Source organism: Canis lupus, chromosome 29 (genome assembly GCF_003254725.2).
Source record: "Canis lupus dingo isolate Sandy chromosome 29, ASM325472v2, whole genome shotgun sequence".
NCBI classification, from domain to species: Eukaryota; Metazoa; Chordata; class Mammalia; order Carnivora; family Canidae; genus Canis; species Canis lupus.
Window position 1 is genome coordinate 21,749,167 of NC_064271.1, and position 21,727 is coordinate 21,770,893.

At 40.1% G+C, this 21,727-nt stretch overlaps 1 protein-coding gene across 2 annotated transcripts in view; it reads left to right on the top strand.

Annotated features, from left to right (window-relative positions):
* The window catches only part of KCNB2 (potassium voltage-gated channel subfamily B member 2), a 390,553-nt gene that overhangs the window by 354,891 nt on the left and 13,935 nt on the right, over positions 1 to 21,727 (top strand). The gene's annotated exons all lie outside the window — the stretch shown is intronic.

The following is a 21,727-nucleotide window of genomic DNA, read 5'->3' on the forward strand; positions in this document are numbered from 1 at the left end:
CAATGCCTTGCTTTTTTCACTGAATGAATACAGAAGACCACTCCATTATAGTCTGTGGAAAGCTTCCCCTTTTCTTTTTCACAGCTGCACAGTATTCCACTGTGGATGTGCTATAGTTTATGGTACTGAAAGACATTTGGCAACAGCCTGTTTTCTTCTTATGAACAATGCTAGAATTAATAGCCTTGTACATAGGTCACTCTGTGCTTTTGCCATTTTACCTCTCAGATAGATTCCTAGAAGTGGGTTTGCTGATTCAAGGTATGTGTGCTTTTGCTAGATGCTGCCAAATTGCCTTCCATACAGGTTGCACTATTTTGCACTCCCATCAGCAATCAAGTGTGGATGATGTGATGTTGGGAGAAGCGGGCTAGGAATCAGATACTTCAAGCCTGGGGCTTCTGCTTTCTGCTGAGATAAATAACAAGGTCATTAGTGAATAGAGAACAGTGGGTGTGGAATTCGTGTCTTGAGGGCAGCAGGAAGTGTTGGGAATGCTGAAGAAGGAGCAGAGCAACAAGGTAGGACAGGACTGTTCAGCAGTGTTGAGGGCTCGGGACTCAATCTGGCCTCTGACCTTTGAGGTTCTCCCACCATCAGTCAGGCACATTTCTTCAGCAGTGGTCCAGAGAACACATCTAAGACTTTACAAAGATACATGGTTGGATTAATCTGTCGCAGGGTTGGAATGGCAGATAGTGAGGGGGTCAGTAGAATTGGAGATATTGTCAAGAGAATGGAATCTAAGCTGGATGGAGAAGGAAATAAAGCTAACTGGCCCAAGTAGGGAGGTGTTACAGGCCAGTATATCATGATGAAGAGTCAAAGACAAGTGCCATGCTAGTAGAGTAACGGGAAAGCCAGAGGGTTACAAAGCTGTCATCAGAGTGTGCAATTCTAGAGTTTGATATTTCAGGTATGGAGAAGTGCCAGGTGAGATAACAAGGTCGTGGTGGGACCACGGAAGTAGACAGAGGAAGTGGGAGGAATTGAAGATAAGAAGATTGAGACGCTGAGAGGCTAGGGCATCAGAAAGCACATTGAAATCCTCTGCAATAGGGCTGGAACTGAACAAATTGTATGATCACTGGCGGAAATGTCTACTATCATTTCACTCTGATAGTGAAATATCTAACATACAGCTAAAGTTCACAAAATAATTGTAAAATGAACAAATGAATGAAAAACCAATTGCTGCAGAAAAGACTTACCAGCTCTTTGGAGACAATCTAGCTTAAGGATACTAGTGATAATGGCCAGTAGTATTTGGAATTGCATTACAGACTTGTTCTGTGATTTTTGTCCCTGAGAGCTGACTAGTAAGGGATATTGGCATATTAGTTTGCTTGTCTCTTATTTTGCTCTATATGTGAAAAAATATATAGTAGAAAGAAATAAAAAGCATAAATTGGGAAATTGGAGTTTTGGTACCATCATCGCTGCTCATTACGTGTTACCTTGAGCCTTCATCTTCAGAAATAAGGATTGTTCTGGATCATCTCTTGATGCACTTCTAACTCTAAAATTTAGATTTCTGTAACTATGTAACTAAAAATAACTCAGAGAGTAAAAATTCTAGTTATATTTCCCTGTCTAGTCCAAAATTACTTTGGTTTCAAATTATTTTGAAGGCAAATATTGAAACTCTCGTGTTTATCCTTTAAAACCGCTTAAGAGAAATCATGCCAGTTTCTTGCCACAGAATGAGATTCAAGATGATGGAAACACCTCTCAAATATTCCATGACCCTAAATCAAAGGTTAGCTCTGAAAAGATGATCTTCCTCATGAAAGCTAGACATCTAAGAAGCCAAATCTTCTTGATCAGGTAAATAATATGTTTCTCTTTCTATCTAGTCTAGGTTTAAGAATGAAAAATATATTTCTCTATTCAAACAGAATCTAATTTTATATAGTACTTGGCTAGATAAGTTATAGCTCTTTGCCCTTGAGGAGATTATACACTAATAGGGGAGATAAAACCACATGGAAATATAAGCAAATAACCACAGTCCATAGCAGGCCAAATCCCATATGAGTAGTATAAGTAAAAATAGATTTCTAGGTTATTTTTAAAAGGTGTTAAGAAGTAGAGAGTAGTTGAAATATTTCCATTTATCATTTTATGCTATCTTTACTCTATTTTCAACTCTATTTTTATCTAAATGATTTGCTTTTGTATACAGAAGTTGGCCACATTGCCAATTATTTTTATTCAATATCGATATGCTTACAGGTAAGTATAGCGTTACAAAGATGCACAACTACAATGCTATTTTTAAGTGTGTATAAATAGTTTTAGACTCTTTGCAATTTAGTTATCCGAAGTGACTTATTCGCTTTCTGTATAATATTAACTTTTCTCCATTTTTCTTTTGCACCTTGAAATGATCTTTGGCATTTCAGAGTTCTTTAACAATTAGACAAGAAAAAGAAACAAAGATACAAATTAATTTAGCTTATCTGGTTACCACTAAGTAGCTTTGGTATATAAGAAAAAAAAAAGATAAAGTCTTCTTCATTGGTATCCCTTTATCACATTCTATTTACTTAGAAATTTATCTCATTGTATTGTAGTTCTTTGCTCAGATACCTGCCCTCTGCTTCTCCCCCTACCTCCTCTTTCATCTCCCTCATTCTCTTTCACCAGAACACGTATCTAAGGTACAGGAATCTTGTCCTATTCCTTGAACCTTGGACAAAGATAAACACTGGGTGCATGGATGGATGGATGGATGGATGGGACGCAGCTATAACTGAACTCCTCCACAATGGACCTGGAGAACTACTCAATGATTGTCTTTTAGCCATGAAATACCTGTCAAAGTTCACCCTTACTTTCAAGGGGTTCCTGACTCCAGTTATATCAAATGATTTATTTAAATGGACAAAGAACCAATGTTTTTAAAAGTTTCTCTAAAACTTCTACTAGTTAAGCTTGGCCTCTGAAAATGAAAATAACTGAGTTTTTTTAAAGCTCGCTGCAGACTGATGAAACACACTCTGAGGTTGGATTCACAAAGCTTTATTAAGGATTCTCTCTTCCCTTTCCTCCCTCCAGGCTGACCACCTCAAAGGTTCCCAATTAACAGAATCCTGCAGTCCTCTACTTCACTTTAGCCATTCAGATGGAACTTAAAGAAAGACTCTTGGAAGTATAATTGCAGAAAATAAAAATAAAACTGAGGACCTAAAATTATAGGCAAATTAGAAAATTGTGAATTTTAATAATGTGAGGCATTCTTTACAGGGAAGAAGGCTTTCAGCAAAAGAAGAGCGCTAGCACCTATGCAGAGTGGAGTTGCTGCTCAGGGCAGCTGGCTACAGTCCTCTGCTGTGGACACTTGCTCCTGATTACATGAGAGCACACATATCACAATGCAGCTTGACTGTCTACCAGGAAGTAGAACATTCCACCTATTCTATGCGTGAGGCAGGCTTGATTCTCACAAGGGCACTTGCTCTAAGACCATCAGTCACATCCCTAAGTCTGTTGTAATGGCCCCACTTTAACCCTGAACCCGCCAAGACCCCTGAGGAGACTGATTATGCAGCTCAGTCCAGAACACATGCAACATATTGTGCCCCCCAAAGCCACAAAACCATCAGGAATTAATATGCTATTTGAGGGGATCCCTGGGTGGCTCAGCGGTTTAGTGCCTGCCTTTGGCCCAGGGCACGATCCTGGAGACCCAGGATCAAGTTCTGCATCGGGCTCCCTGCATGGAGCCTGCTTCTCCCTCTGCCTGTGTCTCTGCCTCTCCCTCTCTCTGTGTATCTCATGAATAAATAAATTGTAAAAAATTTTAAAAAGGAATTAATATGCTATTTGAAACCCAAATCAAGAGTGACAGTGAAGGAGTGTAGAATCCCGTAAGGCCACTGCCCACAGTAGCGATAACTCCAGGCAAAATCCATGGGATTAACCCTGAACAAGACTGTTCTCTTCTACCATGGAAAGCCAGCCACTATTTAATTTTCTCTCTTCTTCTTCTTGATGCTTTTGTTAAGTTGTGAAGGAGCTGCCATTTTTCTTTCCATCTGAATACCTTAGGGTTCATTTCTGCATATAAGTAAAACTGGTCACTGTATTTGAAGAAGCTTTAGGGGAGGGAAAAAGTACAAAGCAAAGTGAGAACCTGGCATTATGCCTTTTGCTCTTTATTCTCCACTAAAAAAAAAAAAAAAAATTTTCAGATTCCTTAATTTCTTAAGCTTTTTACAGTTGTTAATCTAAGCGTCATATTTTAAGAAACTAATGACTCTTTTGCTTTTTATTCCCCTAAAGATCCTCAGACTCTAGCTAGTACCTAAAACTTCTTCAGGAAGAGATTTGGATCAGCTATCTTCATTAGTCCTAGGATTAGGTCAAATTAAACAAGATAATTTATAATTTAGAAAAAATATTTGTGGGGCACCAGGGTGGCTGAGTCCCTTAAGCATCTGCCTTTGGCTCAGGTCATGATCCCAGGGAGTCCTGGGGTCCAGCCCCAGGGCAGGCTCCCTGCTCAGCCTGCTTCTCTCTCCCTCTGCTCTTGCGCGCGGGCGCTCTCTCTCTCTCTCTCTCTCTCTCTCTTCTCTCAAATAAATAAATAAATAAAATCTTTTTTAATAAAAGTATTTGCTCCAGTTTCTTTCCAACTGAAATAGTCAATAGTTTAAAAAGAGTTTAAATGATAATCTGTAGAATGCAAACCATATAGTGAAAGAAATCTGCTCGGTGATTTTATGTGAAAATCTTTTCCTTTCCTCTCTTAGAGTAGAAGCTGGTTTGCAAATTAACAAGGTGGAGCCAAAATAGAGAATTGCATTGTAAAAGAGTGACTCACAATGTTTTGACTTTTTAAAATATATCCTTCCCGACAGCAAAGACTGCCTTGTCACTTGATTGCTTTCTAATTAATGTTAAGTTTTCCATTATAAATATCACACTTTTGCCACCAGGGCTACCAGTTGTGACCTCATATTACCTGTCCTTGGAGGATGCACCAGGCAATTATGACTGTGGGTGTCTATCATTACAAAGATGTATCTCCTCATATTCTAATCCTACACCTGGTACAATCAGTATCCCATAAGAATGCTTCCATTAATAGCAGAAAAGCAAATCAATGTTTGTTTGCTTAGAAGTAAAAATAGGAACTTGATGATAGTATGTGTTCCTTGCTGCTTTTATTTACAAAGAATTAACCAACCATTAAGTATCCTCAATAAATAAAACTAAGCTGCAGTCTTCATAAGCTACTTAAAATTATAACTTTTGCAAAAGAAAGCTGTACTTTATGTAAAAAAGGATAGATTGGTAAAGTCACTCCAGGGTATACGATATGCCCAGCAGAGCAGACCCTGATTGAAATCCCCCAACTAAGGGCTTCATGAAAACTTAAGAAGAATTTTACCTAGAGGAAGACAGGGGCCCTCCTGGATTCTCTGGACACAAAAATATTTGCAAATAGAAAATGAAAGCTGTGTTTTAAAGACTCCAAAGTCAGACTGTGCCAAAGGTAGGGCCTGAAAGCATCAGTAACTCTGTCTACCTGCTACTCACTGTATTTAGCAATTTAGATTCAGGTAGCTCAGGGTGTCTGTGAACCCAGTGGACAAAGTTTAAAGTTTAACTTCGGTATCCACTGAATGTTATGTGATAAGGCTTACATCCCAAATTAATCTGTTCTTACATTTAACTTCCAATTCATTTTTTCCTTTCTACTTGAGATAAGATAGAGAAGCAATTTTTTTTCCCAGCATCCTAAGACATTGGTACTTGTACTCCTGTCTACAGAAACTGTCATCCTCCACTTGAACAAAGGCTGCGTTCATCTCTCCTCTAACACGTCCTAGAAACTGCCAGCATCGCTTGGTTTAAAGTCTTCCTCTAAGACAAGGTCTGACTTGACTTTTCCTTAAGTATTTTTTTCCCAACACCCCAGATTCACTCAGCAGATATTTACTGAGCTCCCCTTCTGTGCCATCCAATGAGGGAAAACTTTGTCAAGGTGAAGGAATATAAACTTTTCTCCCCATTCTACATCTATGTAACTCCTCCTTATCCTTCATATGAACCATCACTTCCTCAGAGAAGCATCCCTAATCCCCAGTCTAGATCAGTCTTCTTTGTTATAAAAACCTCAGCCTTTCCTTAATAGAATATTTTTATTTATAAATAAGCTCATTTATTGATTATTTTTACTATTGACTATCTCACGACTTGAGAACAAGAATCATGTCTGATTTTTCTCAATAGTTTTTTTCTAGTGCCTGGCACATAGTGATGCTCCATTACTTGGTGAATTGATTGGTGGATGATGAATGGACTAGATTGATAAATGAAGCATAGTTTCTTCTCTCCAAGAGCTCATAGCATATTATAGGAAAATAAGTATAGTGAGGCATGGAAAAAAATGGGTTTAGGGTGAAATTACAGTCTTGCGAAGGTACTTCAACATTATCTCTTGGCAATGAGAAACCAACAAAGATGTTGAAACAACAATGATTAGTTTGGTGTTTCAGGAAGTTCCCCCAAAGTAGCAGGATGGAGAGCAGCCAGGGAAAGGGGGGAGTCAGTAGGCAGGACGAATAGGGAGGTGCCACAGTGGCTCAGGTCATGGATGATGAGGCTTATACAAAGGCAACAGCTGCAGAACAGCAGGAACAGAGGGGCTGAGTCACAGTATCTCAGACATCTCTATACTTTTTTAGATTAGTATGCTTTGTAAGGGATACCCTCCAAAGGATGATGCCCCTGCTATATGCCCCTACTATAGAGTTGCACCTGGCTTGTAAATACTTCCTGACCCAGGGGATCCACACAGCAAAAAGATATCCTTGAATCAGGGGTTGAGCCAGACTTGGGCTTGATACATGTGGCGATACCAGTGGAACGACAATTTGCTGTATTTCTTCCTGGCCATTTCTTGGACAGTTTCAGGAAGGTTGAAACTCCAGGTTTAGCCAGACAGACAGTGAGTCAACCGATATTTATTAAGCCATTGGCCACATACCAGGAAGTGGGGATAGAAGGATATAAAAATGGGCATGGTTGTGGCCACTGTCCTTGAAAAGCTTAGGGACTAATGAGCAAGACAGCAAATGAGTACGTGCAGCTCAGTGTGGTAAGTGTTCTAATAGGAAAGGCTCAGAGTGCCATGAGCATATGAGGGAGCAGCACCCAGCCTAGTCTCAAGGGATATGCAGAGCCAAAGAACATGTGATCTAAGCTACAAAGCAAATGCAGAGAGGAGTTACTTGGTGGAGAAGTAGAAGAATGTTCTGGGCAAAGGGACCAGCATGTGCACAAATTCATAGACCAGAGAGGACATGGCACAGAGAGGGAATGAGAGGAATTCTAGAGCATAGGGTGCGAGATACCAGGGTGAGCGGCAAAAGGGGCAGGAGAGGAGGGAAACCCTGGAGAGTGAGGCAGGGTGCAGAATCACACAGTGCCTGCAATCCACGTTGGGAATTGAGCCCTTCAGTGAGGGCAGAGGGAGGATGGACTCTGCACTTCAGAAAACTGATTGGTTACAGTATATAATACCCTCGGAAGGAGCAGGACTGGGCAGGAAAGACAGTTCCAAGATTGAGGCATTAATCTGGGCAAGATATGATGATGGGGACACCTGGGTGGCTCAGCGGTTGAGCGTCTGCCTTTGGCTCCAGGCGTGATCCCGGATTCCCAGGATCGAGTCCCACGTCGGGGTCCCTGCATGGAGCCTGCCTGTCCCTCTGCCTGTGTCTCTCTCTGTGTTTCTCATGAATAAATAAAATATTTTTTTAAAAAGTTATGATGATGGCCCACATTCAGTGGGTGGCAAAAGGGTGGATAGATATGAGAGGTATTTGGCTTTGAGGGCTGATTGGGCAAGAAAGGAGAAAGAGAGAGATCAAGGATGCTGGCATCACTTGTAGATGGTGGGGGCTTGCACTGTGCCATGGCACACAGAAGAGGAATAGCTCTGAGTGACAGAGGAGAGATGAATTCAGTTTGAGGTGTGTTAGGTAAAAAGTACCCATAGGAGATCACAGGGGAAATAGTTGTCAATTGGGTTAACACACCTGAAACTAAGAACAGAGATTTCATTTGTCATTGTGACTGTTGGCAGCAGAGTCCATAACAATACGGGCTTTGAGTCAGAGAAAACCTAGGTTCAAGTCACTTATTAGCTGTGTGAGTTCAGGCAATAGGTTATTAAACCTATTTCTTCATCAGAAGCTGGGGTAATAATATAACCTACTTCATAGAAAATTGGGAGAAACAGATGAAAAAAATGCCTCAATAAATCTTCAGTGGTCATGGCAGTAGTAGCTGGATCATCTACCCTGGACATATAGATTGGAGAACTACCAACGTACAGATGGTATTCAGAACCCCTGGAAGAGATGTTGAGAAGAGGGGAGAGATGGAGAGAGGAGAGAAAAGAACACCACCACTGAAGGGCTACACAAAGGACAAAGACAACAGAGACTGAGAAGTAGCCAGGGAGGAAAGAGGAAAATGAAGAGTGCCATAACATCATGGAAGCCAAGGGGAGACAAGGTTTCAAGAAGAGGAAATGGTCAGTAGAGTAAAATCCTACCAAAAGGTCATGAAAGATAAGAGCTGTAAAGTGACAGTGAATTCTGGGACAAGTAGGATCAGTGACCCCTGAGACAACAGTTTCAGTAGAAGAGGAGAGACCAAAAAGCAGAACTATTCCAGGTTTAGAGAAGTTGCTGGGTATGGATCACTATTTAGTATGCGAACAGTGTTTATTAAAAAAAAAAAAAAAGCTCAGGGCAGGGGCATAAAAGAAAGTTTAAAATGTTTTCTGACTACAGAAATTTGATTTTGCCTCGGGCTCTGGTTCGGTGTGTAACAAAAAGATCCTCAGGGACTGGACGTGGATGCCCTACTCTAGCTTTTTATCGTGCATTGTCAGGTGCTGGCAAAGGAAAGGGAAAATAATCATTCTAAAGTCATTTCCTATAGAGGAGACTTCTTGAATACACCAACCAAGTATAATGTGTTTATTCTGTTCTCAAGGCTTCTCTGAAAAAGAATTAAACTCTACATAGAATCAGTAGCAGTTTTCTGCATTGTGTGCATATTCACTTGGAGAATTCATTTTCCCATTTAGAGCATTATAATGTCTCTATTGAGCACAAACTCTGACAACAGCCTCCATCCCGATTTCAGCCCCATTTCAGGGTCTTCTCAGTGACTCTTGTGGATTCAAAGCCAGCCTTCTCTTCCCAGTGACACTAACAAAAAGAACAGATAGATTTGGGATTTGCACCCAGGATTTATTTATTTGCCCTTGGGTGAACATTGTCCGTGATCTGTGTTATGGCCTTTACCCTAAAACCAAACCAGCTTAATTCCCTCTAAACACACACACAAAAGTACACACACTCACTCAGACACAGGTGCACACACTCATACATACACGCATACACAGGCACACATCACTCAAAGTGTTTCACCTGGAAATAGTGTTTAACAGACAAGAGGGTTGAGGAACCAAGCGATTCATTTTTGGGCACATGTACTGAGGCATCAATGGTCACAATAGAGCAGAACCCTTCTCCTTACCCAGGGGTGTTCTAGGCAGTCATGGCAGTCTTCAGTTTCAAGTGTCAGCTCAATGGGATGGGCTATTTCCCTCTTTAGTAGAGTTGTCTCTGGAGCCAGACTGGCTGGGTTCAAACCCTGGCTCTGCCACTTATCAGCTATGGGCACCTTACTGTACCTCAGTTTCCCAGTTGGTATAAAATCAGGACAACAATCGATTCAGCCGACCGTGTGGTGGTGAGGGCAACATGAATAATGAATATCAGATATTTAGCACTGTGCATGGTCTTTAACCATTGTGTCTTTCCTCTTCCCCTCTGTAAACTACCTACTTAAAATGTGTTTGAGACACTGACATGAGTTGATGCATGTAGATCTTTAGTGGTCACTATTAACCATCTCCCTCCATGTGGTTGACGTCCCTCGTCAAAACTTGATTGGAAAATTGGGATATCTTCATTAAAACTTTTGTGCATCTTCATCGTGGGATATTTACCCATTGACCCGTGGGTCTCTAATTATATCACTCACTATTCCATTTTTCAAGTTATGTTTGTAACAAAACCATGAAACCCAACTCCACATGGAAAGGAGCTTCCTGGGTTGTGACGGATGGAAGGTCGTCTAGTGGCTCTTTCCTTATGAAAATGCACGGAGCGGTTGAAATAACTAAGTTCAGGGAACACCTCCACAATATTTAGTTTTATTGTCCTAACATCCATACCTTGTGAGAGACAAACCACAAAGAAGGTGCACACGTGTCCTTCAGGAACCTTGTCGACTTAGTTCAGCAGTGCCAACATGGGAACTAGCTTTTATTTTTCACATACATGAAATATATTCTAAAAGATATGTGTTAAATACACAAAAGATATTTATATAACAAATCACATGCCATGCAGTGTTCCAACCACTTTAGATGTATTTATTCTTTAGAACAACTTTATCATGTAGTATTAGTCCTACCGTTATTTCAATATGGGGAAACTGAAGCACAAAAGGAATAAGGAGCTAGAAGAAAATCAATCCAGTAGCAAGAAACAGAGCTAGGATTTGGACCCAGATATCTGGAGTCAAAGGCTACATACTTAACTGTTATGCTTCCTAACCCATCTCTTAATAATTAACACCTGAGGCAACTCCAGGGAATGCTCAACCCAGGGCCTGGTTTTATAGGCAAGGGAATAAATGATTAGGAGAAAGAGTCTGACCTTTTGAGCAGCCTCACGTACCTAGAAACTTAGTTATTGCTATTTTGCTCAGAAATGCACCACTGATTCAAGTGAGGCGAAGCCTAGCAACAATGCTAATCTAAGTACCAAAGAGTGAAAAGGGGGTTTATCTTGAAAATGCTCTCCAGCATTATTGGCAACCAGTGCTGAAAAGCAAGGCCAAATTCAGAATTACAGTGAATATAAATAAAAAGAGAAGTCATTTTATATCTTCTCTTTAGAGTATACCATTTTTTAAAGAAAAGATAGCTTTTATGTAACATCTATATTTCCAGGGGAAACCTAAAGGAATTTGCTGGAGAGCATGATGGAACAGCGACACCTACTGGTGGGAATGAGCCTCACGTCATAGATTTCTATCCTTTATTTTAAGAATGACAGCAATTATTATTATTTGAAATGTCTTGGATATGGACAGAATCTTCCCTTTGGGATATTACATTTTAAAAGGAAAAAAATCATATGTATCCAGCTATTTATGAAACAACTCAAGCACAGCATCTCTACTGTCCCTTATAGGAATACCAAGCTACTTTTTAGGATCCTGCATCAATCCACTGCGTTTGGGGGAGGCAAACACCAGGCTGGGTGCAAGGTCCCTGGGGCCTTTCATTACTCTCATCTCGACTCAACAGACCATGACTGAACACTTGCATTCCAAGGATAGGTAAGAGAATGGCCCATCCCACAAGGCACTCCCAACTCAGAAGCCAGGAGCTAAGATGCTCATCATGCTTGACATCTGAGAGTGGGCCTCAGGAGCTCCTCATCCAGTCTGGAGCTCCCAGAAATCACACCTGGTCTAATAAGATCAGACCTTCTGGTCTCTTATGGGGCACTCAGATGTTACTTTGATTCCTCAGAATTTTTGATTCCCTAAAAAATTTCATGAATGGTTAATCATTTAAATTCTCTCCTATACCATGTCAGTTGGTTGGAGTTGGGATTGTACTTTGATAAACTTTCTAAGTTTTGTCTAAGAGAAGGAGTTCAGAAGGAATAAAAGGATGGAAAATGAAGTTTAGGAGAGAAGAAAACCTTGCAGGGAGTGGGAATATCACTCCTCTTTTGCTTGGGTTCCATTAATTAAAGCACTTTGGATTCTGTTTAAACCTTCTAAACTTCCTAGCAACAACCATGTATAATTGAAAAACCTTGATAGCTTTAGGAGAAAGAGTTCTCAGTTGGGTTGTTGGGATGCAATGGTTTATTTTGCCTTGTTTTTGTTTCAATGTGGAATTTGGAGGTAAAGTAAAAGAACTTGCCTACCTGAAAGTGCAATTGAATGATGTAAAAGTGATTAAGGCACCCAGTGATCCAAACAAGATAGTTTCATCTATGGGGAGATAAGAGTATTGAAAACAAGTTAATGAGGAACGTGCATATTGCATTGAAAATATAGCCAAGGGATCCCTGGGTGGTGCAGCGGTTTAGCGCCTGCCTTTGGCCCAAGGTGCAATCCTGGAGACCCGGGATCGAGTCCCACGTCGGGCTCCCGGTACATGGAGCCTGCTTCTCCCTCTGCCTGTGTCTCTGCCTCTCTCTCTCTCTCTCTCTGTGTGACTATCATAAATAAATTTTAAAAAATTTAAAAACTTAAAAAAAAGGAAAATATAGCCAATTATGTACTACTATAGCCAATATGTACTACTAAATATTAAAAATAAATTCATGAATACTATTGATTAGAAAAAATTACTGATTAATTTTTATTTATTAAGCACTTAAGTATAAGCATTATGTTTAGAGCTCTAAAGAAAATGTCTCCCTCAAATCTGTCCTGACCATTGAGAAGTTGTAATCCAGAGTGGGGAGATGAGACAAATGACTAATCGATAAGATCATAGGAAAGGGCAGCCCGGGTGGCTCAGCAGTTTGGCACCGCCTTCGGCCCAGGGCATGATCCTGGAGACGGGGATCAAGTCCCACATCAGGTTCCCTGTATGGAGCCTGCTTCTCCCTTTACCTGTGTCTCTGCCTCTCTCTATCTCCCTCTCTCTCTCTCATAAATAAAAATCTAAAATATATATATATATCATAAGAAAGATTTACTGGCAGACTGCAACTGGTAAGGGCAAGGAAAGCATCTTCCACTCTGAATACTCTCTTCCCTCACATTCATTTCATCCCCAGACAGAAAGGTAGTTGAAATTGAAAGGTTAACATAGTTGTTTAGGAATGAAAAGTTAAGGGCCAGAGAAGGGAAAAGAAGAGATGGATTGGAAAGTAGGTCTTGAGTAGCCTGGGTGGCTCAGCAGTTTAGCGCCGCCTTCAGCCCAGGGTGTGATCCTGGAGACCTGGGATTGAGTCCCACATCAGGTTCCCTGTATGGAGCCTGCTTCTCCCTTCTCCCTCTGTCTCCCTCTGTCTCTCTCTGTCTCTCTCTGTCTCTGTCTCTCTCTCTCTCTTATATGAATAAATAAATAAAATCTTTTTTTAAAAAAAGGAAAATAGGTCTTATAGGATGAATGAATAGAAGTTAGGGATTTGAATGTGGAGCTTGAGGAAGAAGACTTGTATATGAACATTGATACAGACATACAGAACTGGGGGAAAAAACTTTAACTCCAAGGCCAGAAAAATGAAATAAAGACTGTATGTATAGAAAAATCAAGAGGGATTTGTGGCAGGAAGTTCAGATGGAAGGTGACATCATAAGCTTCCTTTTTCAACTGTAAGACTAGAGGAACCAATGAATATGTAGGTGGAAATATCACCTAGGAAGTTGGAAATGGTATAACTGGTTTCAGGAAACAATTTCTAAATCAGGAAATCTATGGAAAGAATCCATGACATTTTGAAATTTTGTGAAACCTCCCCCCCCCCCAAAAAATACCTTGCAAAGAACTTATATTAATTTGTTTATATTAGGGATTAATTTGAAATCACTTTCACTCCCATGTGCTTTTGTAGAAGGTTAGTTCAATATAAAAGGTTGTTCATTATAAAGGAATCTTCTAGACATAAAGAGCAATAAATCATTAAGCTAAGAAGGAAAAATTTCCTTCTGAGACTTTTTCAATGATTACTGAAATTGAGAAATCGTCTGTTTAGAGAGTGAATAAAATGAAATAAACTCATCTATGGCTAAGAGAAACCAAGAATCAAAAGGTTGAATTTAGCACCAAATATACTTTCAGTGGAAGAGAGTAAACACTATAATCAGTTGGCTAAAAGCAGTCATTAATAAGTGAGATATCACCCTTATTAAAATGTTCAGATAAAAAAGAAAGCCAAAAACCAATGTAAATAAGAAGGAATTTATTTATACTACCCTTAAGTGAGTATATGGTCATTTTATTAAAAACAAAGAATAAATTCCAAAGTCAAAAGCCTGAGAACTAATCAATAGGTCAACTCTATCTAAAATATCCTTAATTGACAAGTGTACGCCACGTGAAAGAACCAAGTATTTAGGTTCAGTTCAAGCAGAATTTTTATTCTGCTAGTGAGGTTGAGATTAGGTGAGAAAAAAAAATATTACTTACCATTCATTTAAGTGGTAAATATTTTTGAAAGAATGATGATTCCTGGTACCAGAGCACATTTCACCAATAATATTAGCCTTGTAATAAGGTACAGTGGGTGTATAACTTAAAAAGTTCTACAGATCAAAAATATCTCTATTGCCTGAAATTCTACAGATGAGGTTATACTCATTTGGGTCAGGATACAAGCCAGCTCTCATAGTGGCATCAATTTGGTAGAACATGAGCCAGAGGTAAAGGCTACTGGACAGTATTTCTATAGAGAATGGAGACGGTGGAAGGAGGGGGCAGCAGCAGGATGTGCTTTGATGGAGACCCCCGAGCAGCCCCCCAGAGGCTGAGAACTTGGCCCTACAAGGCAAGGGGAGGGAAAGGCATGGATGTGAAAGGTACAGAGAGAGGGTAGAAGAAGAAGCAGGCTGAAGGGAGCCCAGAATAAATAAAACTTGTCCCACAACATCTCCCAGACTAACCTGGAATGCCAATATGCAATGGGCCAATTATGTTCTCATTTTCAACCTACCTAGTCATGGTTTTGCAGAGAGCAAATTAGTTCTTTTCAGCCCATTTCTATTGTGAATTTTGGTGTTCTTTGTTTTTCTGCCAAATATGTGGTACCTGACAATCTCCCAACCATATCATTAGGATGAGAACTTTAAAGCAAAAAGATCAAGCAGCATAAAAGTTGTGTCTTCTGCAGCAGTGCTAAGCCATCATTTGCCTGTGCTTTGTTCTCTTGTCTGCTCAGATTTTCAGAAGCAAAAACCTACTATTTATGCAATGAGAGAATGGGGCTGTGGGAACGACACTGAGTTTTTTTTATTATTATTATTATGTTAACTCTTTTATTTATATAGAAAGCTTAGAATTTGTTTTACTCAGCTTAATGTCTTAGGAAATAAGATTTAGAAACTCTAAGGGCCACAGATGGTATTTGTTGGATTTGTATTTGCATAAATAAAAATTTGATGAGATAACACACATATTCAATGGGCCTTCTTTGGGTTGAGTATTCAGACCTGAACAAAATCCTAGAAAATGCTTTTTAAGAAATTCTGAACCAATTTGTAAATAATGTGACAAAATGAATTTTATATACTTTATTATGTTTATCTAAATGATCTAAAACCATAAAATAATACCCTGATACTATGAGAAAACCAATGATTCTGTTTCTCCCAGAGCCAAAACCTCTCAGCCTCTTACAGGCCAGTTAATGTGGTACCACTGGTTGGTGACAGCCAGGCCTCACTGGATTGCAGTTTTATGTGTTAGCTTAATATAATGTGTTTAGTTATGCCCTCTGCCTGTTTGGGAAGGTCAAATTTTAGCTTTTTGGCATATATAAAACTGACCTGGCACTTAGAAGACCTAGAAGTGTAGAAGACAAAGCTGTGTTCAATAACCAACTCTGCAAACAACAGCTGTGGCCACTAATAAAATAGCCATTTATTTGTGAGTAAATAGTGTGGAAAAGACATAGGTCTTTTCCAGCATGTCCTCAAACACAGGAGGCAATGTTTATCAGTATTCTTGTCTCCAAACGAGAGAGACAGCTGTTTATGTATATGCAGGCATGTGTTTGTATGTGTACATATGCTATACCATGAAATGAAAGTGCTTCTATGAAAAATGTCCACCTCTTCACATGTTTATGTGTCTTCAGCACCACATGGAAGGACAGCGCCACCTGATTTGTAGCAGGGATGGGTTTCCCATTGTCCTGTCCACTAACTCTCCTTTCCACGGTGGCCCCCTATGGAGTTTCCCCTATGGCATATCCACAGAACCCCAAGTCTCCAAAAAACCCATTTTGAAAACTGAAGAAGGAAGTGATTCTCAATATGGAGATCAAGAAAGATTATTTTAGAAAACATAGCGCTTAAACTGAGCCTGATTCAAAACACAGAACATATGCTTCTGAACAGACATTCCTTCCTGCCATGAGAAGGAAAGATGTGTGGTAGCCTTCAGACCTGATCCTCTACCTCCCTTCACAGCTGGTGAATATTTTACCAGCTGTAGGAAAGCAGGCATGGCCAGAGGCTTTGACAGGGTGACTATATATAAGTCAACAACTGGCAGACTTCTACCTAAAAAGTAAGAAATTCAGACATGAGAATGTTAAGGCTATATATGAAACAGATCTGAACACTTTTCGTAATACAATCGGTATATTTTTGTATGTAGACTAAATATCTGGGCAGTTGAATTTTACATTGCTAACCAGGAATCATTGTAGACATAAGTCTTCGTCTGTGAAAACTATTTGTTGAATATGTACAGAAACATTAACCACTGTTAAATAAGCACCTACTGGATGCTGTGTATATTTAAGCTCTAATCTTGATCTTATCAGCTCTATTACCCGAAAAGTAGATGCCTCACAGTTGTATGAGTGACAGACTGGGATTTGAATCTAAAACATGACCTATAAGCTAAGACTAGTTTAAAATGATGGCATCAATTATTTTAATATTAATTATTTAGGTCATACATAACTCTTATGGGGTAAACATGTATGTAATCAAAAATCCAGTCTTTTATTTTGAGACAAATCATCTCACTGAAAAATCCACACGATATTTAGAAACCAATATCAGACAATGGTCTATATCAATAATGTCAACTTCTATTCAGTTTTGAATTATTTAATTCAGAGGTTAATTTTTTAAAAGTCCTGAGGCACCTGGGTGGCTCAGTCGGTTAAGCATCTGCCTTCTGCTCACGTCATGATCCTGGGATTAAGCCCAGGTTAAGTCAGTTCCCTGCTCAGCAGGGAGTCTGCTTCTCCCTCTCTCTCTGCCCCTCCCTGCCGCTCGTGCTCTCTTTCTCTGTCAAATAAATAAATAAAATCTTTTAAAAAATAAATTAAATAAATGTAAAAGTCCTAAAATGGCAATAATAACCAGGCAGGGTTTAATATATGACACTTCCTTGCAACAAAAGTATATAACCATATGAATTTTATAAGAGGTTTGCAAAATAGATTTGCTCGTTATTAATGACAATTTCTCATTCCAGCTTTATCCTAGAAAATATCATGAAGTAAACTCCTTGGATCCATTTAAAACCCAAATAACAAGCACAAAAAGTAGTGAATAAAAAATCAGAAATCTAAATGTCAGAACTAAGAAAGGGTCTATATGAATATGCCACAGAAGCGATATAAAGGTAGATAAGTTGTCAAAGTCCTAAGTCAGAGTAATATTGAAAGGCTAAGAGTTTGTCCTTGGGGGAGAGTAGGCTTCCTTCTCTCTCATTGATAGAAATTATCTGAAACTCAGCTTGGGAAACATTAGCATCATGTTACCTTTATATAAGTCATTGAAATAAAATAAGTATAATTTAATGACTATTGTTACCATTATTTAGGAGTAGGAATTACAGTTCAATAAACACTTGACAAAACATTACTCACCTCCCTGATATTCTCTGATGCTGGTTATGGGGCACCTAGGTGGCACATCGATGGAGCTGCAGACTCTTGGTTTCAGCTCAGGGCATGACTTCAGGGTCATGGGATCAAGCCCCACGTCTCACTCACCTCCATCTGCTTGTTACTTTCCCTCTGCCCTTCCTGCTAGTGGTCTCATAATCTCTTTCTCAAATACATAAATCTTTTTTAAAATGCTGGTTATGACTCAGAACTGATTTATGATCCACAAAGGGGTTGTTTCTCACAGTTTGAAAAATGCTATGCAAAAGAGCTGTACATGGGCCCTTCACTGGCTCAGCCAGTAGAGCATGAGGCTGTTGCTCTCAGGGTCATGAGTTCAAGCCCCACATTACCCATATTAGGGGTAGAGTTTACTTTAAATAAATAAGTAAAACGTAAATACGTAAGTCATTTTCAGAAGGTGCTGTATGTAGGTAGCTGTTTTGGAAGGACCCACTTACAGAGAGACAGAGATACACTTACTAGTGCTTTTTATGTAAAAAATTGGTTTATCTAGACAACACTTTTAACTTATAAACCAACACTACAGAAAATGTCCTAAAACTGAATTTGTAAATTCCCTAATATCAGGAATGAATCCTTGGCTCAGTCAGTTGAGCATCTGCCTTTGGCGCAAGTCATAATCCCAGAGTCCTGGGATCGATCCCCACATCCAGACTCCCTGCTCAGAGGGGAGGCTGCTTCCCCCCTTCCCTCTGCTGCACTCTCTGCCAAGTAAAAAAATAAAATCTTTTAAAATAAAATAAATTTCCTAACATCAGAGAATTTTCTTATTGCCTACTTTACCACGTTAATCTGTTATTTTGTAGTATTTCCTTACTTATCTTTCTCCTACATCCTGCTGGTGTAAGTGACTTCCATAGCTTCTGGACCTACATGTTCTAACTTGTGGCTGCTACTTAGAATGCAGGTGTTAATTACCTACTTAACAAATCCTACTATTTACTCCCAACAGTAAATACAACTTAGTTTCTCCCAATTAAACTGTTTTTCCTGCTGACTAAGGTTCCAAACCTCTTTGATTTTCCACTCCTTTGCACATAACATTAAATCCACTTTTGAAGGAAATCTGTGGAATGGCTCTGTGTGTTCTCAGCTCTAACACTAAAGACTAGACCTTCTCCATTGAAAAATACAGCCTGACTATTGGTTTCCCAGGGCTTCTGCAACAAAATGCCACAAACTGGGTGGCTCAAAACAACAGAAACATATCCCACCACAGCTCTGGAAGCTAGAAGTCTGCAATCCAGGTGTCAGCGGGGCCCTTGCTGCCTCTGGAGGCTCTACAGAGGAATCCTGCCCTGTCTTGTCCTAGCTTCTGGTGGTTGTTATCGATTCTAGGATTCCTCGGCTTAGAGCCATATCACTCTAATTCCTGCCTCCACTGCCACATAGCTATCTTCCCTTTGTGTGTTTTTCTGCATCTCTCCAGTCCTCTTTAGAAAGACAACAGTCATCGCATTTAGGACCCACTCTAACTGAATATGACTCCATCTTAATTACGTCTGCAAATAAGGTCACATTCTGAGGTTCTGGATGTACAGGAATTTAGGAGGGCACTATTCAATCCAGCATGCTGACTCTCCAAAAGGACCAGACATTTATCTCTACCAGACTTACTGAAATCAGTCGGCAGCATCCACAGAAATGAGCTCAGTGGCAACTACATAGGGAACAGTGTGCTAACTTCTAAGAGGAAGTTGTAAGAATGCTTCTAACAATATATACTAGTGAATAATTCTGCCCTAAACCCTGGAGTCCATAGGGAAAAAAATGTATTTGGTTAGTGTAAAAATATTGGCATTTCTATGGAATTGTATAACCTCTAGAACACTCCCACATGCACCATGTAATGTCATCATCACTACAACCCAGTAATGTAGATGAAATTGTCACAAGTAGCCCCAGGCTACACAAGGAGAAACGGTGGCTCCAGTCTTTACTTGGGTCATGTGATTAATTTAGTAATGCAGACCCAGGGAGAAGGTCAGGTCTTCTGACTCCTAACCCAGCATTCTTTCTACGGTCAAGCTCAAGTGTATTATGTGAAGGTGTTTAAAGCAATGACTGTCAACTGCAGGCTGGACAGGAGGTCAGGGAGGAATTGGAGACCGCGTTAGCATCACCTATGGGGCTTTTTTCTAGTAACTATACCCACTCACCCCAGAACCTCTGAATAATGTTAAAAACTGAGATCCACTGTAAAAATCTGCAGAAGAGCCTCTGAAGCTGATTGTTTTATTGGCATGCTTTTGTGCCTTAGGTCAGGGCTTCTCAAATTTCAATGTGCATATGAACCCCTTGGGAATCTTGTAAGGACAGATTCCGATTCAGCAGGCCCCAGATGGGACCTCAGATTCTTCTGTATTTCCAGTAAGCTCCCAGGTGATCCTGCTGATTCAGGATCACATTTTGAAGGCCTTATATAGTCCTCCTGAGAGAACCCAGGAGTGACTCTATACTGATAACAGAATGTGTCTGTGTGATTGTAGGAAATGACCACATCCAACAGCTGTAAAAAGCAGGACCCTCTGCCCAGTAAACACCTCCTCAGTTCCTGATAAGTACAGACGTACTTGAGCCCATTCACATCATTCCACGATTGTTGCTGTCCGAACAAGCCAAGCAGGATTCAGGTAAAGGCCCTTGTTTGTGGTGCTCATGAAGAGCACCTGTCATTGGGCAAAGGGAGCATCACGGAGCTGCTGCTGCTTTCTGGCGCTGGGACCCCACAGCAGCCTGCCTCCAGGAGCATATATGTAAAGCACACCCTGCAAGTATTCTGGAAGCACAGCTGGATTGGCTCTCCTCTCACTGTTCCTTTGGCAGAGCTGCTCCATTTCAGAGTGGCCCGCATGTGTCATCCGTTTTCTGCCATTCTGTAATGTGGTCTTGATGATGCTGACCCCAAAAGTACTTTTCAGAAGAGGTTTGCTGCAGAGATTCATTAAAAGGAAAATAATGATTTCATTATGGCTTTGGGGCTTTTTTTTTTTTTTCCTGAAACTGCTGGGTCGCAGTCTTTAGGTATAGGGATAATGGTGGAAATAAATCCTTGCCTTTCTCTGTTGATGGTGATTGATGAGCTGATGAGGCCATTGAGGTGTCCAAGGAACAAAGCCAGGTTTCAATGGCACTTTAAATCTGAAAATTTAGAAGACTTCCTTGCAGAAATTGGAAGTTGGAGTGGGTGAGAAATAATTCAACAAATGAGCGTACTTTCAGCTAGTATAAATGGGTGCCCCCACTAGTCTTTACCCAGTGTGATTGCAGAAAGTACACTTCAGGTAAAATTTTATAAAGGAAAATAGCTCTGGCAAATAATAGTGTGTGTCTTGTAATGTTTTCCTGTACCAATAAACTGTTGTTTAACTCTAAGAGAGAAATTTTTCTATTTCTCTTCCAAACCCTGAAGTGCTTATTAGAATTTTTTTTGATATGAAGAAATACTATTTTCAAAGAAAGTGACAATTTAAGTAAAGGATCACTCTGAGCTTCGTACTCACATGAGATACTCAATGGAGATACGTTGGGGGCACTGTCTTCCTGGTAAACTGAGTCATAAACATGAGGGTTCCTAGACTTGCCATCTTCACAGCAGGTGAGGTTGAGATCACCTTATCAATAATTTAGTGATGTACTTCCTTCTGGAACCACTGCAGTAGAAAATTCTGCTCTTCAGTTGCTCTTCTACCCCAGTCAGCCCAGAAAGTCTGATCCCTCCTGAATGATGAGCCCAGAAGAATGCTAAGAAATCATCTGGAGGGAGAAGCAGAAAGGGATTTAGCAGGGCTTCTGAATACTTGGGAAATAAGGAAGGGACAAAGGAACATAATCTAGGATGCACTCATTGCTCCCTGGGGTGTCATATCTGGATTAAAGTGCCAAGTCCTTTGGGGCCTTACCCTTCATCGTTCATTGCCACCACTTAGAAATGGGGGTGCTCCTGAATAAGGAGAACTACCAGAGGTTTACATTTGCACCTTAGCCTCAATAGC